This window comes from Haemaphysalis longicornis, unplaced genomic scaffold (assembly GCF_048455015.1).
Source record: "Haemaphysalis longicornis isolate Haplotype H1 unplaced genomic scaffold, Haemaphysalis longicornis Haplotype H1 scaffold_2, whole genome shotgun sequence".
NCBI classification, from domain to species: Eukaryota; Metazoa; Arthropoda; class Arachnida; order Ixodida; family Ixodidae; genus Haemaphysalis; species Haemaphysalis longicornis.
Window position 1 is genome coordinate 111499562 of NW_027526295.1, and position 18523 is coordinate 111518084.

Here is an 18523-nt window from a genome sequence, read left to right on the forward strand (position 1 = left end):
TCCTGTCTATCTTACATGCTGCATATCCTCCCATGTAGCTGTATTTGCAGACGATGTTGTAATTTATCACGCAATTTCTTTCAACTACTACCGTCAAGGCTTTCAATCGGATCTTAACGCAATTAACTCCTGGTGCTGGAAATGGCTAATGTCGCTTATCATTAAACAAAGTGCATCGCTTTAACGGTGGCAAGTCTCGAATTGTAAATACTTACTTCATTAACAACAGCCTGATTACCTCTTGAGACAAGGGTGTTTTGGTAGGCCGGTAGGGGGGGATTTCATGGTAGATTTGAAAAGGTAGATCGATTGGGAAAATCAGACGTGTGATTAATATTTCCATTTGTACTCCAAAACTCCCTTTATTTGATATATTTAACCCACTGCAGTGGCTAGAGTGGTGTGGTGTGGAGTCAAATGTCGGTTAGATACCGCTTGGTGTGGCCACTTTTCAGATGGAGGCAACATGTGAAGACGCACGTGTGTCGAGATTTCGGTGCGCGCAAAAAATACCCAGGTGTTCAAAATTAAGGCGAAGCTTTCCCCTACAGTGCTCCCCATATCCCAAGTGTAACTTTGGCGTGGTAAACCGCCATTGTTTTTCCATGTCTTTCGAATATTACCTGCTTCTGTAGCAGGTGCAACATAAAGGTGAAATTATACATAACAGCCATACAATATGTTTCCAAGAGCTAAATATAAAGGCCATATTGAAGTGCGTTTATGGGTCTATCTCATAGCAGTAGTGAAAGGTTATAAACTCTAGTGCAGGTTAAGAACGGCAATGGCTCATGTAGTGTAGTCCAGTGTTTGACAGAATGCCATGTAGGCAGGTAAAAGCATTATTGTAATGATGAAACGCAGGTCACTGACCAAATCAAGAAAGCCATTTAATATTTTGGTGCTTGTTCACGGTGATCATGTGCCGTGGAAAACGTAGCTATATATTGGGCATTACGCGACGCAATGAGTTCGCATAGATGCGGTGCAGATTGCCATCCATTATGTTGATACGGTTGGGCGTCGTCTGAACGATGGGGGACTCGAGAAGTAATCGAGAAGATAGGTTGCACTCAGTTGTCAGTAATTTCGCCTTGTTCCAGTCGACCACGTGTCCTGTCCTCTCACAGTGCTCTTCCAGTGCACTTGTTTTTGCATGGCCTTTGTTCACTTCGTTCTAGTGCTGCGTTAATCTTCTCTGCAGATTGCCAGTTTCGCCAATGTACACTGATTTGCATTCGGTGCACGGAATCTAATAAACAACACCCGGAAGCTTGGAGTGTGAGAGGGTCTTTCACGCTGCCAATGTCAGAACGAGCTTGCTAGTGGGCACATGCACGGTGTATGCACTGCGTTTCTTGAAAATGCGTGCGAGAGCTACACTAATTTGTGCGACGTAGGTAATTGCAGCACGTTTTGATGCAGTCCTTGTGGCTGCCTAAAACATTGTATTCAAAAAGAAGCGAAGAGGGCGACTACCAGGAATCCGCATTGACATTAGCAGGCAGAAGTGTCCACAAGGCCTGCGTCAAAACGTGCTGCAATTCTCGTCTTACACATCAATCAAGCTTTTGCACGTATTTTCAAGAAACACAGTGTGCACATCGTGCACGTGCCTACTAGCAAGGTACGTTCTGACATTGTCAGCGTGAAATACCCCCTGTGACGCTCCAAGCTTCCAGGTGTTGTTTATTAGATACCGTGCGCCGAATGCAAATCAGTGTGCATTAGCGAAACAGGCAATCTGCACAGATTATTTTAGCACCGGAACGAAGCGAACAATGGCCATGCAAAAACGAGCGCACTGGCAGAGAATTGTGAGAAGATGGGACACTTGGTCGCATGGGACGAGGCGAAAGTACTGAAAACCAACGGCAATCTTTCTTCTCGATGGCTGCTTAAGTCCCTCATCATTGAGACTACGCGGACGTAGCTGAGCAGCTAACGTCCCTGACAAAGCGGGGTGTACCGAACGAGATTCCTTGGAGTAGCGAGGCCGAGCGGGCGTTTGAGCAGCTAAAGGAGCCTCTTTTCTTGGCCGCGGCGCTAAACACCCCTGACCCGCACCAGCCTTATTGGCTGTTTACTGACGCGTCTGAGGTGGGACCCGGGGCATGTCTGGCGCAGATGCGGAAAGAGGGCCGCGAGAAGCCCAACGCTTTTGCCAGCCATCGTTTTACTCCAACCCAAACCCGCTGGTGAACCATCGAGCGCGAGGCGTTTGCCATCATTTGGGCATTGAAAAAGTTTGGCTATTGGGTTTTTGGGGCAGAAGTCAATGTCGTGTCTCACCATAACCCTCAGTCTTACGTTACGACCTGTACGCCTCGTGGGGCTAAATTGTCAAGGTAGGCATTAGACTTGCAACGCTACAAAGTTGTGGTTACTCACAGGAAGGAAGCAAACAACACGAACGCATACGCACAGTCGCGCCCTCACCATGTTGCTTGGGGGGGGGGGTCACCATTGAATTGCCTCCCAGCCTTAACACCCCCACGACGGACGTGAACGTTCCCGTTCAGCAGTCCTTTTTCGTTGGTGGTGTGTGTGTGTGTGTGTGTGTGTGTGTGTGTGTGTGTGTGTGTGTGTGTGTGTGTGTGTGTGTGTGTGTGTGTTGTGTGTGTGTGTGTGTGTGTGTGTGTGTGTGTGTGTGGGTGGGTGTGTACCGTGGTTGTGCGCGATGAGATACCTTGAGTGCTCGATCCGTGCACCGAATTGACCGATCCCCGCACCAACCGAACTTTCTGTGCACCGCAGGTGGGCGAAAGCACAGCCGAACATTCATGAAGTAACGTTACCAGGCTACGCCGTCAAGGAGGACATTTGCGTGCGTGCACATAGTGACAATGTAAACTTTCTTAACGTTTCATTTTTGTTGACTGCAAAATTGCCCGTGTTCTTTGCCAGTCCTTATTCCTTTTGTTCTTGTTGTCGAGTGCCGGAATATGTGTGCGTGGTTGCTGTTATAGCGCGCATCAGTGTTATAGGTTGAGTTGTCTCGTTGTTCGTGGCGTTTAGGCGCCCCGGAGACACGACCCAATTTCTTCTTACTTGCACTTAGTGTTTTCAGCGTTTTTTGTGTCTTCGGCTTGCTAGAATATTCCGTCCCATTTTGTCGGATAGTGAATAGGTTGTGTTTGTAGCTTACGTGAGAGAGAGGTCGGATCAGCTGAACAACAGAAGTGATAGGGGGCTCATTTGGGGTTATACCAAGCTCCTTCCACGTGTTTTTTTTTTGTTTATTTCTTCCGCTGGTATGGCTGAAGGAGAGATGAAACGAGTGGCCCTTTTAAAGTCTTTTCGGATTGACTGAACCAAGAGGTCCAATTACCGTTCCTAAAGGGGGAAGTTGTAAGGTCCACCTTTGAGATCAGCGGCCAGGCGCCCGGGCTGCGCGTGAGAACCCGCCACTCTGTCTGGGGGCCCAGCACTGGGGACTCTACGCCGCAGCTGTCGCTAATTCATTACGGCGTGCACGGGAGACGAATTGTCTGGCCCACCGAATGCCACGGGGATGATTCCCCATTGAGAACGCAGACGGCGCCCCCGGGTTCCGGGACCCGTCGACGTGACGCGCGGAGGTGGCGCGATTACCGGCGTCGAAGCGTGCGCCGCGCGAGACACCATTGTTAATGCACCCCGGCCGGCACAGTGCACTCTCGCCGCCTTTCGCTCTCACCCAGCGGGGCCGCGCACCTGCTTGTCCGCGAGCGTGACGTTGCCCCAAAGATGGCGGCACCTCATTGAATATTTCGTAGCGTGCTGAGTGACAGCTATCTACGTGAGTTTGGGCACTCCCTTACGCGTGTACGAACGCTACAGGGGCGTTCACAAGAGAGTGTGATCTCGAGGTGTTATAAGGCCGAACTTGGCCGTTGGAAATTGTTCTTGTCTGAGCGCCGAGCTGGGCAGTTCCCGGCGGGACAAGGAGTCTCGACCGTTGAAGCTAGGTTGGGCTTTGGAGCCCCCTAGGTTACAGGTTAAGATCGCGTCGGAGGTTTAGGTTACTGCGCCGTATCGGGCAACTAGACGGATCTTGCGGCGAGACAGAGTCTCGGCCGTCGTTTCTCGGGCGGTTTGTGTACGCTCCGAGGGAAGGAAAGTTAGACGAATTTGAGAAGCTCAAGTGATTTGTGCGCGCTTGGAGCTAGCGTCTAGCTGAAGTTTGAAGTTTTTCTTTTTGTTACTCATGTACTCAGTTTCCCTACTGTAAATAGCTGTATATAAACACTTCGTTTCACTTAATCAGCCCCAACGCCTCGAGTTCGTCAATTCGACCGCCGTCTCCAAGTGCTTCAACGCCATCGCCCTGCCAGCCTCTTGCCAAATCAACCGGAGCCCGGGCGATTGGGTTCCTAATCGAACCCCGGACTTCTGGAAACGAACCGCAACCATCTTTACTCAGCCTGCACGAAAGTTGAGGAGGAAAGTATGGCGGAATTGTGAGAGCAGGGCGGTAAGCCCGGGGCCCTCCCAAGCCGCTCGAGATATGTTCGGCAGGGGCGAGGCGCTGCCAGATAACACCGCATCAGCGCGCGCCTTCCTGTGTTCGCTGATGATGCGGTCAATTCCTGAGACGGAACAGCTATGTGCCGTTCTCGAGAGACTGCAGTTTTCGCTGCGCTCAAATTTCGCGTTAGAAAAGACGTAATCGTCACAGCCAATGGTTTTTGGAGTGGCCATTCTCTAACAGGAATTGTTGATGTGGGCAGCGTAAAGAAACCCGTTTGCATTTGGCAGGACACACAAGCGCAAACGGTGTTTATAGCCGTTGTTTTCTGTTATGCGGGGAAATAGGCAAACTTCAATTTCTCGCCGAAGCCTTCCCTCGACAAGTAAGCAAACGTAAGCAGTAAGCCCGAAAGCAGTAAGCGCAGTACGCATAGTAAGCAGTAACCACAAAAACGCGCAGAAAAGTGACAAAGCGCTAAAATTTTAAAAAATGCTATGCTGCTATTGTTTATGATCCAACTTTAGAAACTAGCAGGAAACGTGGTTTCAAACGTTTTCTCTTCTGGGGTACACTTAAAGCAGTGTATAACGGCAAAACAAGGATGCATATTGAGCTGCAAGTTGCTACGCAAACGAAAACATCAGGCTAACCCCACCAAACACTAAAGAAACAAAAAAATATGCCATTGACACTTCCATATGAAGGGCCTAACTTGAGCTCACGGGCCGTGAAGTACCTAAAGCAAGTAAATTCTTATGTGATAAGGAGTGAATATTTTCCAAATCTGCACACCACGACAGCTTGATAATTCTAGCAGCCGAAAGGGGAAACGAGCTTTGTATTCATCACCGAAACACATTTTAGACATGTACGAATTCCTAACGTGTCATTATGGCGTGCTGATTACATTATTAGTCATGCGGTTGATCAAAAAGGTAACGGCCAACTGTATGCTTACTAAGAGTTATGATTATCGGCATTCCCTTCTCAGACTCATAGAGAAAACGATAAAACGATGTAAAACAAAGAGGACTGTTTTTAGCTACACCGGAGCTACTGTTACGGCGAGTAACTTCGCCATTGCAGAAAATGGCAGCATCTCCACTCCGTGGATGATGGCGAGGGGGTGGGGTACGAGGGCTCGAAATGACATCAAAGTTGCACCCCCCGCGACGTTCGATTTGCGCCCCGACCGCCAATAAATTTGAGCCTTGATTATTATTCCATAAATTAAACTGCAACTCACGGCTCCAATCGAATTTCGTTTGATTTTCGCTTGATGGTGGTGTGCGCATGGCTGAACGAGGAGGGACATTGGGAGGTCCCAAGGTACTCCGCACCGTCACAGGTGACGGAGTAGGAAGTCCAACTCTCGGGCACTAACTCACTGTCAAAGTCCAGTGGTTAAGACGACTGACACTAACTCTGTCTGGTCTACCAGACACCGGCTCGAATCCTGGCGGTGTCCATGTAATTTTTGCGATTGTAAATGCTATGCTCACGAACGCTGATGGACATTGGGCAATCATGAGGTACTCCGCACCTAAAAAATACGAGGAAAATTCCGAACGCTCATGTGCGTGTGCATCGCGGCATGCACCGATCTTTCCTGGCACGCGCAGTGGCTTTAGTAAAACAACTGGCACACCAAGAGGAGCATGAAAAGGCCAAGCGCTTGTGAGCGCGTGCCTCGCGATGAACAGCGAGTCCCCGGCTCGCACGGTTGCTCTCGAAAAAAAAAACTCCAGCTCTGTCGTCAAGTGCTACCGTGCTTGACGACATTCAGAATTAGCAGCGCTAATGCTAAAGTTCAAAACAAACCATGCCTGGGAGAGGTCACCGCTGCCCCGCATTCTGTAGAAGACATTAAGGATCCTTGGGTGCATTGCTATGAGTGTGCCAATCCTTCCTGAGACGACATGCAGATCCTGCCACCGCTGCCTTGAATCGATGCGAAGAGATGGTGGGAGCCTACAATGCTTAGGATGACTTTGCATTCACCATCGCCATGAAAACAACGAACCCTTCGATACATGTGACGACGATTACCAACATGCGAATTTGCTGAACTCATCGATGTGTATGGCACTGCTCATCCACAACAGCCCCGCCATTCCCACCTCGCGGGAAGACAAGCATCTCTGAATTTTCGAGAGCTCCAAGCGCTAATCACGAGCATTGGTTTCGCGTAAGTGCTGAACAACGAGTGCTACAATATGTTCATACAATTTTAATCAGAGCAACTAGCAATATTACCGCGTAGAAATACTCTTCGGCCACAAATTTAGCAAGCAAAACCGGCCAAAACGTAATAAAAGTCGATTCGGAAAACTAAAAGTGTTTATAAATAATAAGAAACTTACCGGATTAGCATGGGGATTCGCTTCTTTACACTCCTTTCTTTGGCCCACAGATTTTTCAAAAGCTGTAATAATGCATATTTATTATCTCCAAGTACCTTTTACTGAACCTGGCACAAAGCTACTGAACCAGCTAACTCAAACGAGGCGACTGGCTTTAGCGCAATAATATGGCGAAAGTTTGATCTTTGGTTAGTTCATTGACCTTACTTTTCCAGCAGTTAAAGGCTCAGAAAACGTACAAAAATGATTCACTTGTAGATATTTTTATTTAGAGTTGTAGATATTTTTATTTACTCATTGGTGCTGATATGTTGATAAATTCTCTCTACGTCAAGATAATGGTTCCACCCATTACAGCTTTGAAAATGTTTAAAAGCTACTTAACGGCGTAAACACTGATTTTAAATTGCAATGCACGCTGTCATGCGCCAGAACCTTTATGTATGGAATTTCTTTCTTTCATGGGAATGATTCGCTTGCTCAATTAACTCTAACCTAGTTTTACAGCTGCTGTACACTTGGCGGTAGCTCGTTACCGGTTACCTAAATAAACACCAGATCTTTTAAAGAAATAACCTTTGTAGCTGGTTGCGTCGCTAAAAATGTCCAAACACGTCTTCCTTCTGTATCGGCCAGAAATCACAAACTCGGTGTTTAAATTAGAACGTACGTGCCACCTCTCGAATTAGATTTATTTTAAGCTGGTTACGCACCAGCCGCAGCAACAGTGCTGTAACATACATTAAAAAGTGATGCTCAACAAAGGCCCGGATGATTCTCCAAAACGCGGTACAACTATTCGTTGTGCTAGGTTCAATCTATCTTGCTCTTTTACTCTGCGCTTAGTCTATAGTTTTGTTTGCGCTCCTTAGCACCTGAAAAAGTTTTGTCCCTGATTTTAGAGCGCCCTTTATCCTGGTGACACAAGTCACACAAACAGATCCTGGCGATACAAGTTAAACAGACAGCTGCAGTAAGCCAGGCAACACCTTAACCTGGAAATACCACCACTGTTGGAAACAGACTCTGCCTGCTCCACAAAGTTCTAGTATTGGCTGCCACATGCACCATTAGGCAATATATAAGCGAAAACTAAAGAACTAGTTCCATGTTCTCAAATACCTCCATGAATTCACATCTAGATGTGTAATGCCTCCCATAACGTTTATATTGATAGTAGGTTTTGTTCTACATCCCAACAGCTTGTGATGGCTTCAATTACGTCTCCAGATGACAGTAATATGGCCATCACTTCACCTCGTGATCCAGTGAGAAAACTTGTTTACCGCATTGTTGAAACCATCAAACAAAAAGCGATCTTAGTTCATACATTCGGTCCGACAGAATTATGGTACTTATTATTTCCAGCTACATATTGCGTGCTAAGTTGGACGATTTTGTTGTTTGAAAGAGGCCACAAATTTGTTTCGTGTAGTGTTCTGCTAAACTTACTTTCCGAACAAAAATCGCGAACGTGTACTTTTCGGAAACAATTCATTTACTAGGGTCATAATATTATCCACCTGTGACAAGTATACATATCATGTTTTCGTTGATCAGTAAGACAAAATAAAATAAAATTGGTGATTCAGAGCGCTTTTTGAGCCATATTTTGGACGGATTTACAAAGATGTTGTAGGTCAGGGAATTACTCTCTAACATAATAACAAAAAGGGCCATCAGAGTACAAACCAACAGAAACAAAGACAAAAACTTTGCCAGGACATAGTGTTTTTTGGAGAAAGGCATTAATCAGCACAGGGCGGTAAAGGCCGTTGAACAAAGCATTTTAGGAAATGGATATATTGTCGCTTTACTTGGAATACCTCCATCACGCATATTCACTCCAAAAAATTTATGAGCTGCCTCAACTGTTGTATTCTCTCTCCTTTTATTTAATCTCGAGATATCTGAAACTTCTACATTATATTCTTTTATTCCCCAGAAATATTTCTGCTAGCGTCAATCAAACGACCCAAGCCTACATACAGCCACAGGAAGGCATGTGCCTAGCGTTTCTGTCTAGGGCGATACATATGCAGGTTTTCAGAGCCACCCTAGCAACGTTAAATTAAAGCATGCTGCATTCACTATGGCAAGACTATGTGCTGGCAATCGGGGCACCTGACGCTGCAAATGATTAACACGGCATGCCAAGGGAGCAACCATAATTATGAGCTTGTAGAGAAAGGAGAGCTGGTTACAGATCTTTCTTAGCACAACAATAGCCTTGGGTTCTGTTCCTCAACATTTTTGTGTCGCCCAGTTCCCTTCAGATGATGGCGCAACACGACATCTCGGCACGCGAGCCTTTTAAACCGCTTGATCTGCTGATCCCGGGGGTCCTGGCCTCGAACGGCGCTCGCCATGGCTGGCTGCTCGACTCTTCCCACCGACTACCTACAACCCGGAGAGAAATAACTATTAACAGAATGTACATCTTGTATAGGTTCCCGGGCATGAAGGAGAAGGCAAATCCCGTTTGTTCAGTCCGCTATCGCTGGCCTTGAGAGCGTGAGTCGGCCAGTCACTCACTTTGCGAAGGTGGTATGAGGTACAGCGCCGCAGGACGGGGTTCTAAGTGTAGGTGCAGTGCGGGTATTCTCGGCACTGCCGTAATTGCGGGATAGCCTCCATTTTTTGTCTCCTCGTATTGCCGCGAACCATGCATTGCGTTTGTTCTTTATTACATGGCAAAAAAATAGGAGAGGTTGAGGCCTTATAGGAGCGCTGGCTACTCCTTCTCGCGTATGGTACTGTTTTTATAAGACATTGCAATCGACTCAAACTTACTGCCCAGTTCGGTGAAGATGAGCTCTTCCTAATTGTTCGTGCAAAGTTCATCGAGTCAAGCAGACCACACAAAAGACTACAATATGTTTGGGTTTGTGTATTTACGGTTTGTTTTACTGCCCGGCTGCGCCCGGTTGTGTAATCTGTGTCTCAAGTGAAGCGCATGTTGCCTTGTTTATTTTTATGCCGCACATGTTGTCTCATTCGGATAAGGACAGCGTTTCGCCCTAACGCCACCACAGTGGAATAATCCTGTTTGATCTACAATGTTCTGGATGTAAATCGACGGTTCGAGACACGCTTGCGGCGAAAGACGCAGCGTGTCGCAGCGGTATTCGATTTGCCGAAACTCGGCCAGGCAAGTGACTTGTAGTGTGTATTCTTGTGTATTCTTTGAGTTGTTAGGGGAGCGCAAGTTCGCTCCAATAAACTTGTTTCCCTTGGAGACAACTGTACCGTCTTTGGCTACGTGACATCTCGTTGAGGTACGGGATACATGCACCCTAAACCCTGTGCAAGTCGCCAAGCAATCGCTACTCGTTCCAGCCGCCGATAGCAAGGCCTCCCACCCGAGCTCCTTCTACTCCCGGGGAAAGTGAAGAAGGAAGGCGTCGCGACCAGCACCATGGTCAACCAATCCAATCCGCCCGTCGTTCTGCTGCAACCTCGGCAGCCCCCATCATTCCTAGGATCCTCTTATAAAAACCCGAAAAGTGGCTAGCGAAGCTGGAGTGCGTTCGAATTTTCAACCGGTGGCATGACGAAGAAACCCTGAGGCAAGTTTTTTTGTACCTCAAAGAATCCGCTCGAGTTTGGTTCGAAAATCACGAGACCTCACAAACATCATGGAGCAAGTTCAAAACGGAATTTTTTAAAACGCTCACAACTGTCGTGTGTAAAGAACGCGCTGAGCTATGGCTGCTGACTCGATACCAACACCCCAAAGAAGGCGTTGTAGTGTTCATGAAGGAGGTGAAAATGCTGTTCCGACGAGCTGACCCCGCAATGGCAGAGGAGAAGAAGGTGCGCTTTCTGATGCGGGAAGGGTAAAGAGAGCTCTTCGCTGGACTCATTCGCAACTCCCCAACAACCGTCACTGAATTGGTGACTGAGGCTTCGATGATCGAGAGAACCCTGGGCATGCGTTCGAGGCAGTACAATCGGTCCCTCAACGCATTTTCGGCGAACCCGCAGATGTCAAGATGTCAAGACGTCGACTGCCCTGGATCCACGTTGGAAGACTTACGGGAAACAATCCGCGCCGTCGTTCGCAATGAACTCAGGCAATTTTCCCTAACACGCCACAACCGCAAGACGCCTCCCTGATTGACGTATTCCGAGATAAAGTCCACAAAGCACTGGGGAATATTACACCGTCGGAAGCACCCCGCGAACCACAAGCCATGACCTACTCCGCGGCAGTTAGTCGACCCCGCCCTGCTCCAATCCGTCGTCAAGAAACCCCTCTGTACCGCCGTCCACTGTGGCCCGCACGACGCCCTGCAGCCAAAACCAGACGCTGAGGAAGACGGCGGTATGACGAACGCCCGATAATCGCCTGTTGTGCTACCACTGCGGAGAGGCCTACCACATCTATCGTCGCTGCCTCTACAAGAGGGTCGGTTTGCGAGGGTTCTCCGTCTATGCACCCCGCCCCCAACAGGCCACCGCCCATCATAGATAAAAATACCTAACAACAGCCGTGGACCAGCCCGTTTCAACCGTTAGCCGTCGCCCTACCCATATCAGTCGCCGCACCGCTGTAGTAATGCTGAGTTCGCACGTGGAAGGTCCCCCAGCCCACGAGGGAAACTAAAAGCAGCAACTTGTGGAGGTGAAGTTGCACAACGGCGAAAAAACGAAAACCCTCCAACGACGCAAGGACGCCCCGAACCTGAGGACGGAAAATGTTTCCGTTTTGGGAAGGTTTTGGAGTTTTTCTCAGGCCGATGTTTTCACTACTGCCCAAGTGGCGGCCACTGGCATTGGTGATGCATGATTTTTTACCATGGCGGTGCATTCCGTTCTGCATTGCGGAGCATACTGGCTCCCTATAAACTTTCCAATCAAATCAAATAAAGTAAAACAATTTTTTTTGAGCGTTCGTACATTGCGAACAATGTTAACAGTCACTGTTGCAAAAAGCTTTTGAGTGAGCTTCTCGTTGCCGGAGCGCAGATGCTTGTGCGTAAATATCGGTAAGCAACAATAGATCAAGCAGACCGTCGCTTGTCGCAAGTAAAGAATTAAAGAGAAACAATATACGATACACTGAACAATATTTCGCCATCAATAAATATAAAATTGGAAAATCTTTTTATTGTAATATCAAACGCACACCACAGAAAACATCATTCCTTGAAAGAACACAAAAAACCTGTTCATAGTTACATAATTGTAAATGGTCGCTAAAATTATGCAATCCAATTATTGGCGACTAGCCTGGTCACATTCAGAAGTATGTGGGAGCAATCGATTAGACATCGCAGTTTTGTTGAAATTAGGCGACTGCAAAAAAGAGTCGGTGTGATGCATGGGAACAATATAATTGTCCAGTTCGACCTGGAATATCCAATATAATTATACAGATCGACCTGTTCCGGTATGAAATATTAAACCTCATATGTGTACTAAGAAACACGGTAACAAGAGCTGTAAAAATGGAGGTGGTAGAAGAGGCGGTTTTTATACAAATTCTGAATGTTGATAATCTTGTGTTTTACAGATAACTGTTTAAGCTTATGCGGATACGGAACATTACCAATGCATCGAATAGCTATTTTCAAGGTGTAGGGATGTTTATAAGATTCTTTTTAGTGGTGGCGCCCCAAACTGACGTGCACTAATTCAAGTGAGCTGTGAAAAAGGATGTGTAAGTTTGGAGCGTACACATTTGCTGGAAAAATTGTTTTGACAACGCTACTGCGCCTGAACACCAGAGGATAATGTTTTGGCCAACAATTCAATCTGGGAGCTCCATGTCACGCGTTGCGAGAATACGACTCAAACGATTTGGCACTCTTTTACTGTATCGACGCGTAACGAACCCAGGTATAGTTCTCTACCTATTTGTATGATTTTCTTCTTTTCTGTGAATTTTATATTTTTTTATTTCTTAGCATTACTTTCAAACTATATTTGTTAAACCAGTCGAGCGATTTGTACAGAACAAAATTTAATCGCCAAAGAAGGTTCACGTACTGTTACTCGCAATAAACAGCCTGGTATCATCTGCGTACAAAACGAATTCAGTGTTTTTAAATAATGTGTCAGATATTTTTCACTTACGCGTTCAACAAAAAGGGGCTCGAACACAACGCTCTGTAACTTCAAACTGTAGATTCGTAGGAATATTCCATGCATTTCTGTAACATAATTTGTTGCGTGCACTTTGGAAACATTTTGACGCTAAAGCGCTTGCCGGCACGTCGCCTAATAAAACGTGCTTTTTCCTCCTAGTGCGTATAAACGTCTGTCACAAGGAGTGAACTTCATACTATGTACTTGCTTAAGAACTCATCATATCCAGTGACAAATTGAGCCTGATCCCACTTAGGGGTGACTATTCAAGAATATGAACTGTCTTCACTGGCGAGTATTTCAACGTTGCACCTTGTGACGTGACAACATACGTCCAAAGTTTCGTGCACAAGACTCGCGTGCCTGTTTTTGACGTTCGTTAAGACACACGCCGGGAAGCAATGACTTGGTCATAACTCAGCCAGCTAAAGCCACAAAAATGCGGCGTTAGCATTCCCTGTTGCGCATGTATTGCGACATCCCGGTTGCAGTTTCCTGTAGTGCCAAATTTTTCCCGTTGTCTTTGTCAGATGTTTACACTAGTTCTGTTTTCCCCGTCATCAATTTTAGCAGCCCCTCCGGTGGAAGTGCCGAGTCTGGAGGTCGGCATGGATATTCATTGCGCAGTATATTGCTTTCTCAAAAGAATTACCATAGGCGTATATTCTGGCCACCTTCAGGGTGGTGAGTGCTCTCAGAATGATGCTTTATAACCCACAGGTAATGGCTTGTCTGAATAGCATGTGAACACAACACAAACACTGCAATAAGTGATGGATGTACGACATTCCTGCAGGCACTAACTTTCGGAACAATTGTTTGGGAAATCAAAATTACAATTACAACAAAAGCGGGCTTCACTTACCGTGTAGAAACAGAATGCAAAGTATCCATAAACTTGCCATGGCGTTTTGTCGTCGCCTAGAATGCCCCTGGATTTATGAAATTTCAGTTGGTTTGGTGCATTCGCCCAGCCCATAGGGGAGATTTTATAAATAACTTTGATTGCATGCTAAACCTTTGAAAATGTTACACGAGCGCGCACGAGCGCACGAGCCCATATGAAGTTCAGGAGGACGATAGGCCTCTAAAAGTCGGAAAAAGCCAATTCTTGTCCCTATTGTTCACAGCCACCTATAATCTCCTAGCGGTGTTGCAGAGCTTCCGAGCTTACCAAAATTATCTTGACATCTGCGGGGTTACTGGCACTTTTTCACGATTTTCACCACCTTTACAGAGGGCTAGCAGTACTTCGAATATTTTTCAGTATAGACGGTGTAAGAAAACCTCAGCAGAAAGTCAACATAAACCGACAAAAGTATGTGTATATACTGTGAATGTAATCCTGGTAAATATATTGTTAAAAAAAGGTTGCGTAATTGCGTCTATAAGTGCACGCTTACAGCCTATGTTTCCTTCTATTTGAGTTCAGCAGTTCTTGCGTGCAAGACATTCGCCTTCATATAGAGACAGGACATATATCATGATTAATAATCGCTCCAACACTTGAGATTATGAATGAGGCGGTAGAAGACGTCCTGCCTTTATTTATTGGAGAGTGACGAGCGATGAGCAGAAAGCAAACTGCGGCGGGGACGGGCGAGCCATGGCGCCGGTGGCGGTACTGCGGGGCAGAGTGCGGTCGCAGTTCTTTCGGCTCCTTCTCTAGATTCCAACTGCCGGCCGCGTGACTCAAGCCTCGTGGCTCACGGCGCAGGATAGGGTCTGCAGTCACGCGGATCGTTGCTCCGGTTGCGCGAGATCCCTCGGCTGCCGTGGCTGGGCTTCTACAAGTTTATTCTGGTGAAGGTCGACTCGACTGAACAAAATATTTTGAACAGGATTACGTAGCAGTGCTTCTGTTTTGACGAGTGTTTTATGTTGAACAATACAAGGAAAGTAGTCCAGAACAAAGGAGTTTTGAACGTGTGTAATATGAATAGTGGATATTTAGGGTGAAGACTGAGACACCAAAACAGGAGGTGGTTAGATTATAAGACCGCTGGCCGACGTTTGAACATGACCATGTGTGCTTTATGATTCAACGAGGAGAGTCAACTAATTGTTCATGTTTGGATGCACCAATTTTAAGTCGGTTAACCTTCCGACAGTGATTTCGTGCTTCAAGGCAGTGCTGAACAAGCCGTGTGTGGCTTTATGGAGGCTAATTTTGAAGCTCAGTTAGGTAGACTGCCACATGTTTGGTTTTTCATCACTGCACTGCTAGGAAATTCGGAACGATTGCTTCACCATTTGATGTGCATGGGCAAACCCTCATTGGGTCAGGAGAACAGAGGAACGTAGGGGCCATGTGTTTCGCCATAGTGCATCCCATCGCCTAACAATATATCTGCAGCGTGTGGGGGAATTATGTCTTGAAGCACTGAAAAAGGACGTGAGCATCTGCATGACATAAGCAAGGAAGCTTAGTAGCACATAAAGGGACATAGATAGGCGTCTCTTGGAAGAAGCACCGGGCTGTTCTACGTAAAAAAAGTGAAGTAGGCAATTTCATGCTTCGTTTTGCGTTTTGTCTTTTTGTGAGGTTTAGAGGCGTTGCAGCAAGGAAGCATTTGCTTTACCGTTCATCGATAAGACCCGCGTTTGACCAAGAGGCCCTCGAAGTGAGCAAGCGCCGCGTACAGACACGGTTGGTGCAGGATTTCGCCGATTGAAGCGAAGATCCGTTGGCAAGCATGGGTTGCGGCTCTTGAGTAGACCTGAAAATGACCCAGTTTTACATTGTGAAACAGGCTAGACGGCGCAAAGCATGTGAATGGCGCCCTGAACCCGAGGCCACGGGTGCGATAAAAGAAGACGGCGGCGGATGCAGAGACTGCGGGCGGGCTACGGCCATGCATTTTTCGTCCGTTAGAAGCTAATGTAGCAGCTTTTAAAATCGAGCTCCAAGCCATAGTTGGAAGGCACGCAACAACAGCTACGAAATGGTCATCACATGGCAGCGTTGAATGCAAAGGTGGAGCGGATGCACGAGATACGCTCAGTAACAAGAGACGCCGGGGTACAGGTGATGGAGTTGACCACAGTTGCTGGTATTAAAGGCAATGAAATGTACAAACCGATTAAGATCGTCCGCTCCCCAACCCTCACGAAGAGGTCGGAACAGAGAAGTTCAAGAATGAGCTAGAAGCAGTAGAGGCATACAAAGAGCTGCTGTGCCGAGTGAGCAATACCTGCACCGCGAAATTGCTGGTGTTGCTCTTCAGCAGAGCGGTGCTGTACACAGTCGACCGCCAGCCAGATATTGGGATAAGAGCAGAGGTGCTAAGTGCAATCAAGAAAAAGAAAGGCCGAGGCCTCAGCGAAAGGAGCGGCAAGAGGGCTGACCCGGCCGGGACACAGATACAAGGGTGGTCGTGATCCAGCGAACAGTTTAGTTCACATTAAGCGCCTGAACCCAATTGGGACAACAACCAGTGAAGTGATTGGTTGGGACGGAAGGTCTTGATTTTGGCCGCCGCGAATATCTACACACTGAACCCAGCCATACTCAGTACAGAGGGATAGGAGGAAAAGTCACGTTTAGGACGGAAGCAAAGGCAACATTCACGGACGTGTCTGCTATGGTGCAGGGAAGGCTGGTAGCAGACAGACCGGCAAAACCGGTCATTTTGGTGAAAAATTGCAACACGACTCAACGTGCCTGAGAGCATAGACTGCTCTGTCATTTCATAGCCCCTTCATCATATCTGCAGGTCTTGAGGTGACATGAAACGGTGCGAGTTTCCTCAGGAAGTGACAGTGCTAAAACTCCATTGCCCAAAACATGTCGGCTCGCCAAGGGTTTCAGACAAACGAAGGCAGCTCTCGGCAGCAGGAACACTGTCAGGGTTAGGCAGTGCAAAGCGGTGCTCAAAACGAGGTGCTACTCGTCTGTCGTCTTTGTCAGACCTTGAGGAAACTGGCAACACCAGTTTTAATGGTCCATGGTCAATGGTTTATCCATGGGGCAGGGCCCGTAAACACGGGATATGGTGGGGGAAGGGACACGTCCCAAGTGGATTTGTAACGAGCATCACCGCCGAGGTAGAGGCCGCTGTCGAAAGCGACCTCAGGCGATGGGAGTGGCATTCCTCAATCTGCATGAAGCGAAGCCAGGAAACAACAGAAGTGGGGAGCTAATCAATGCGTGAAAAACACATCGCTGTATTTGCAGTTGTAGACTCACCTATGGAGGCGGAAGCACCTCCGAGGGAGCCAGGCTGAGGGTGGGTGGTGTGCAACATGGCCTGCTCAGAACGACGTGGGGCGTGCTGGGGTGCCTGTGACACCTTCACCCCATCCACAGAACATATGTGGATGAGGGGAACCATTTCATCTGAACGCCCTATTCTTCAGATCGTTTATTGGTAGACAGGCATCTGGAAAGAGCGCAATGTGAGATGGCTACCTGTCCACAGAGGAACATCCGGAGCCAGCGCAAGAGGCATGAAATTTTTATTTTGGGTGATTTCAATTCCCACATGGAGGATTTAGGTGACCGCCCTGATCCCCGTGGGAAATAGCGGTTGGGTTTTGTACAAGACCAGTAATACTACACATGAAGGGAAAATTTGTTGGCGGGGACACGTGGGCACTACGTTAGATGTAGTCATAAATCGAATACAGTGAGATGGGAGAGCCACTGTCTGCAGCCGTAGAATCAATCTCCATTTAAGAAGAAGAAATTGTAATGTGGCCGCTGACCACAACCGTATCCCGCTGACATTCTGGAGCACAACATTTACTCCAGAAGATAGGGGAGAAGGCAGATACCCCTGAATGAACGGCAGCTGCAGCTCGTGGCAGATAGGCTGGAAACCATGAAAGAAAAGACGAGTACATACATAGCATTGCTATGGGGAATGAAGGAGGACCTCGGCAGACCAGTTCCATTGGGAGCGAGGGTACACTGCGAGAAGGCGTTGGTGAATGCAAAGGTGGTGAATGAATAAAACAGTACAATCTGATTCCACGCATGAACAAGGCCAGGAGTCCTCAGGCTACTCAGAGAGCATGGCAAGCCCTCATGAACTGCAAACACAGGCTTCAAGACTGGCATCAAGCACCACATCAGTTCTGGAGGAGGGTCATCAGGAGGGACGCACAGTCGATAACGTCACATATCTTTGGGCACAAGATAGAAACAGAGTGGAGAAGTGTGACTCTCTTTCAGTGTGGAAGCGCTGGCTACAGTTCCTGCAGACACCAAGTGCCCCCCCCCCTGGAGCAGCAGGCTGGATACACAGAGGCGTGAATACACTGGAGCAGCGAATATCTCAGTATAAGGCGGAGATACGTTACCCCCTAACGGAGGGGGAGATATAGCGCGCACAAACGAAGGCGAGGTCGGGAATGACACCTGGCTACGATGGTAGCGGAGTGAGCTTGGTAAGGTCAGAGTCCTTCAATGCTTTTCTGGTTACGAAACTTCTCCGTAACGCTATGGGAGAGCTTCATATGGGGATCAAAGCTTCCGCGCGGTGGCGCTAGGAGTCCGGTGAAGGCGGCTTGGACGGCGGCCGCATTTGCAGTGCGTTGGAGCGCGAGCTTGCTGGTGTTTGTTGTGTGATATAGGTTTCTACACTCATCACGAAGGGCAAACTATGTGAAC

The 18523-nt window shown here is 47.5% G+C and overlaps 1 long non-coding RNA gene across 1 annotated transcript in view; it reads right to left on the minus strand.

Moving 5' to 3' along the window:
* The window catches only part of LOC144167299 (uncharacterized), a 46150-nt gene extending 32203 nt beyond the window's left edge, over positions 1-13947 (minus strand). The window contains exons 1-2 of the long non-coding RNA XR_013321933.1: positions 13775-13947; positions 6817-6878 (exon numbers count right to left, since the gene is read on the minus strand). This is a non-coding gene — a long non-coding RNA (uncharacterized LOC144167299). The remainder of the gene's footprint in view (positions 1-6816; positions 6879-13774) is intronic.
* Positions 13948-18523: the final 4576 nt, after the last annotated feature.